This window comes from Olea europaea, unplaced genomic scaffold (genome assembly GCF_002742605.1).
Source record: "Olea europaea var. sylvestris unplaced genomic scaffold, O_europaea_v1 scaffold622, whole genome shotgun sequence".
NCBI lineage: Eukaryota > Viridiplantae > Streptophyta > Magnoliopsida > Lamiales > Oleaceae > Olea > Olea europaea.
The window spans coordinates 186,985-192,907 of NW_019264576.1; positions in this window are offsets into that span (position 1 = coordinate 186,985).

The following is a 5,923-nucleotide window of genomic DNA, read 5'->3' on the forward strand; positions in this document are numbered from 1 at the left end:
ATTCCTTGGTCTTGTAATCTCACTCACACTGGTTTGAATTTCACTCGATTAAATTTTTGATTGAGTTCCAAAATTATTCTTTTGGGGACTTGGAGAAAGCAACGAGTGGTAGAAGGAAGAGTGGTGAGAATAATTGAGGGAAAAAGTCATATTGAGTGAAATTTCGAGTGAACAATTGTGAGGTAGAAAAAATAACTTAGATTTAGGATGTCTGACAGGGAAAGATCGAGTTCAGGTAGAATTGATGATCGGGTTTCCATGCTAGAGGACTCGGTGCGAAGGATTGAGCGGTTATGTGTAGATATGAGGGATCGGATGGATAGGCAGGATGCACAGGGGGAAAGGCAAAAGCCATTGCCTGCCAATACACCAAGAGGAGGTCCTAATGCACGAAACACAAGGTGATGGGAACTTAGGATGGATGAACTTTAGTGAATTTGAGGTTGATAGTGGGGTGGATGAAGATGCGATTATGGATGCGGATATTAGAAGGGGTAGAAATAGAAGAGTTAGACAAGAAAGAAGAGGTATGAATCTCGGTGGAGACGAGGTGGATGGGAATTTGAGTAATATTAAAATGACCATTTCTTCGTTCAAAGGTAGGAGTGTTCCGGAGGCCTACTTGGACTAGGAGAAGAAAATTGAGTTAATCTTTGATTGCCACAATTACTCGGGAGAGAAGAAGGTGAAAATTGTAGTTCTTGAATTCACGGACTATGCAATCACTTGGTGGGATTAGGTGGTGACTCTGAGGTAGAGAAGTGGGGAGCGACCTATCGATACATGGGAGGAATTGAAAAATGCGGAAGAGGTTTGAACCTACTCACTACTACCAAGAGCTTTATCAAAGATTATCAAATTTATATCAAGGCTCCAGGAGTGTGGAAGATTACCATAAGGAGATGGAGACGCTAATGATCAAGGCAAATATGGAGGAAGATAACGAAGTTACTATGGCTCGATTTTTGCGTGGATTGAATAGAGACATTGTAAATACAGTGGAATTGTAGCACTATGTGGAAATTGAAGACATGTTACATGTGGCGATGAAGGTAGAAAGGAAGTTGAAGCGAAAAGGAACAGTAAGGTACCCATCTGGATCTTCGGGTTCTAATCCTTTTTCGAAATCGAAGTAGAAAAATAATAAAGGAGAGGAGACTACTGCAAGAGGAAGAGCTGAGGTACCAAGAGGCAAGGAAGAGGGTACTAGCAAGCCTATACCAAAGGGGGAGTCACAGCCATCACGAAATAGGGACATCAAATGTTTTCGATGCTTAGGAGTAGGGCACATTGCTTCTCAATACCCAAACAAGAAGACAATGATACTACGAGATATCAGGGAAGTGGAAACTGAAAGTGAAAGTGAATATGCAAACATGCTAGGATTGAAAGATGTTGATGAGGAAGATACAACTGAGTATGCAGTTAACAGTAGGTTGTTGGTCATGAGGCGAGCTCTTAATGCTCAAATCAAGACAGACGACTTAGAGCAACAGAGAGAAAACATATTCCACACGCGATGTCACGTTAATGGCAAGGTATGTAGTGTAATAATTGATGGCGGTAGTTGTACTAATGTAGCTAGCGCTAACATGGTGAAAAAGTTGGGCTTAACACTATTAAAACACCCTAGACCTTATAAGTTACAATGACTGAATGAATGTGGGGAGGTCAAGGTGACAAAAAGGGTGTTGATTAATTTTTCCATTGGTAGATATCAAGATGAGGTAATGTGTGACGTTGTACCTCTGCATGTGGGACATATTTTGTTGGGAAGACCATGGCAGTACGATATGAAAGCAATGCATGATGGGTACAGAAATAAGTACAACTTTATAAAAGATGGGAGGTCTATTTCTCTTGCACCATTAACACCGACACGAGTATATGATGACCAAGTTCAACTGAAAAATGAAGAAGAAGCGAGAGTGAAAGAGTTAGAGAAATAGAGAGAAAAGAGTGAGGTGGCCAATAGAGAGGAAAAAAGAGTGGGGCCACATGAGAGAAAAGAAAGAGAGTCTTTCGAGAGGAGAAAAAAGCCGAAACAAAATTTCTTTGTGAGAGGGAATAAATTGAAAAATGTAATAGTTGAGAGACAACAAATGACGTTGTTGGTTTACAAGGAGTCATTCCTCAACTTTGATGAGTATAACACATCCCTTTATAGTTTGGCTATTTCTTTATTGCAGGAATTTGACGACGTATTTTCGGAGGACGTGCCTAGTGGGTTACCACCCATTAGAGGAATTGAGCATCAAATCGATTTCATACCTAGCGCTGTCATTCCGTACCAACCGGCTTATCTGAGTAATCCAGAGGAGACAAAGGAGTTTCAGAGGCACGTTGATCAATTGATGAGCAAGGGATATGTAAGGGAAAGTATGAGTCCATGTGCAGTACCTGTGCTGCTGGTGCCAAAGAAAGATGGGTCTTGGAGAATATGCGTGGATTGCAGATTCATCAACAATATCACGGTAAAGTATCGTCACCCAATTCTTAGGCTAGATGATATGTTAGATGAGCTACATGGTGCATGTTTGTCTAGTAAAATTGACCTTAAAAGTGGATATCATCAAATTTGCATGAGGGAGGGTGATGAAGGGAAAATGGCTTTTAAAACTAAATATGGGTTGTATGAATGGTTAATCATGCCGTTTGGACTCACAAATGCACTAAGTACTTTTATGCGATTAATGAATCATGTTTTGCGTGTTTTCATTGGAAAATTTGTTGTAGTTTATTTTGACGATATTTTAATCTATAGCAAGAGTCTTGATGTGCATGTGGAATATCTAAAATGTGTGCTTGTGGTTTTAAGAAAGGAACAACTTTATGCCATTTTAAAAAGTGTACATTTTGCATGGATAGGGTTGTATTCTTAGGCTTTGTGGTTAGTGCTAACGGTGTAGAGGTGGATGATGAGAAAATAAAAGCTAGTAAGGATTGGCCAACACCTAAAAATATAACCGAGGTTCGAAGTTTTTATAGGCATTCTGTTAGAGATTTTAGCACAATCACCACCCTTACCTGAAATTGTCAAGAAAAATGTAGGATTTCATTGGGGGTTAGAGCAAGAACATGCATTCAACACTATTAAAAATTGTTTGTGTAAAGCACCGATTTTAGCACTTCCTAACTTTGACAAAACTTTTGAGATTGAGTGTAATGTATCAGGAATAGGTATAGGAGCAGTCTTAATGCAGGATAAGAGACCTATAGCATAATTTAGTGAAAAGCTAAGTGGTGCGGCAAGCTAAGTGGTGCGGCTCTCAGTTATCCTACATACGACAAGGAACTGTATTCACTTGTTCGAGCTTTGGAAACGTGGCAGCATTACCTATGGTTGAAGGAGTTTGTAATTCATTCAAATCACGAGTCATTGAAACATTTGCGGGGTTAAGGTAAGTTGAACAAACGACATGCACGCTGGATGGAATTCATCGAAACTTTTCCATATGTCATCCGTTACAAACAAGGTAAGGAAAATGTAGTAGCAGATGCATTGTCGCACAGGTATGTACTTCTAACTACTTTAAGTGCAAAATTGCTTGGTTTTGAGTATATTAAGGACATGTATGTTACTGATTTTGATTTTTCCGACATTTACAATTCATGTCGCAAGGGGGCTATAGATAAGTTATTTAAGTATGAGGGATACTTGTTTCGGGAGAGTAAATTATGCGTTCCTAATTGCTCTATGCGTGAACTACTGGTTAGGAAAGCACATAGTGGGAGACTTATGGATCACTTTAGAGTAGCAAAGACTTCAGAGATATTGACTGAACATTTCTATTGGCCTAAAATGAAAATTGATGAGGAAGGGTTTGTAGTCGATGCATAAAATGTAAACAGACCAAATCTAGGGTCTTACCTTATGGACTGTATACACCTTTGCCAATACCTAGTGAACCTTGGGTAGATATTTCAATGGACTTTTTGTTAGGTTTGCCTAGGACTAAAAAGGGGGCGAGATTCAATTTTTGTAGTGGTGGATATGTTTAGTAAAATGGCACACTTCATTCTATGTCACAAAACTGATGATGCCACTAACATTGCAGATTCGTTCTTTAAAGAAATTGTGTGCTTGCATGGGGTACCTAAAAGTATAGTGTCAGATAGGGATGTTAAGTTCCTTAGTCACTTTTGGAGAGTCTTGTGGAGTAAGTTAGACACGAAACTACTATTTTCTACAACTTTTCATCCACAAACAGATGGCCAAACCGAAGTAGTGAATAGGACTTTGACACAACTTTTGCACACTGTAGTTAATAAGAATTTGAAGAATTGGGAAGAGTGCTTACCTTTTATCGAATTTGCATATAATAGGGCCACACACTCCACTACGTTGTTTTCTCCTTTTGAAATTGTTTATGGTTTTAATCCTATAACACCTATGGATTTAATATCTTTGCCTGTTAATGAACAAGGTAGCTTGGATGGAAAAAGGATGGCCGAGTTGGTGAAGTCACTCCATGAAAAGGTGCGGGAGCAAATTGAGAAGAAAAGCAAGCACTATGCGGAGCAAGCAAATAAGGGCAGGAAAATTGTCACATTCGAACCAGGAGATTGGGTTTGGGTGCACTTCAGAAAAAAGCGGTTCCCAGAGCAAAGAAAATCAAAGTTGTTACCACGGGGAGATGGACCATTCCAAGTAGTTGAGAAGATCGATGACAACGCATACAAATTGGATCTTCCAAGTGAGTATAATGTTTCGGCAACTTTTAATGTATCTAATCTTTCTCTCTTTGATGCAGGTTCAGATTCGAGGACGAATCCTTTCGAAGAGGGAAGGGATGATGTGATCCAGGAGCCACAAGCAACCAAATCAAGTCCAACGTCAAGCCCGGGGAAAGATTTGTTGAAAGTCGAAGGTGGACCTATGACACGAGCGAGGACAAAGCGAGTGAAAGAGGCGATGGGATTACTCGTCAAGACAACCATCGATGAAATCATGTTCGGGACTCGAAATGGGACAAGTTTCGTGTTCAAGTCGAAAGCCGAAACCAATTGGATCAACACGATACAAGCAGTCAAAAATGGAGCTGGAGAGAAGAACCATGCGACCGTATGGTTAAAACCGTCCTACGGTCGTACGAAGTGAGGCAGGGAATTATTCGGAATTTTCGAATGTTCCATGTGGCTGCATAATTAAAATTTGATGCATTTTTTTTTATTTTTTTCGCGAATTTCCTATTTTTGATAGAATTTGATACTTAGTAGATTTCTCACCATATTTGAAATATTAGGCACGTTTTTACCTAGTTTTTTAGACCTAGTATAAATACTATTTTATTTTCAATTGTAAGAACCTTTTGACATTATTCGTGATTTGAGAGGCTATATTGCTTTCAACTCTTGTTCTACAATTGAACAATTCAAGAACTTATTAAGATTTAATCTTGTGGCGTTCAAATCAACGGGGTGAGATTTCGTATTTTTGTATAATCAAGAAGTCCGCACATCGTCAGCGATTCGGGTTGCTTGGTTCCAGATCTATTGAATTTAATCCAAAACCTTGCTTTGGCTTTCTTGGAAAGATTTCAATCTTGTTCGTGGATTCCGTAGCGTTTGCCTACGTGGGTTCATATTAGCTATAGTCATTCCACTTTTTATTATAGTATTTGTCACTTCTAAATAATTATGTTGATCAATTTTGACATATTTTTAAGGGTAGTCATCATTCTATCCGATACCATGCATTCCTGTAGATTTTGTTTCCAAATTTTTTATTTGTTTTCTAAAAAATGTTAAAAATAATCGATTGGCACATCCCTCAAATATTGACAATTCTAATTTTTAATGTTCGTAAAAATGATTATCCACTTATATTGCCGTGCACATGCCTTTCGGCCTCTTTCATAATATAGATTCTTGACAATCATCTAAGTGCATGAATCACGATAATTAAGTATAATTTTCATTT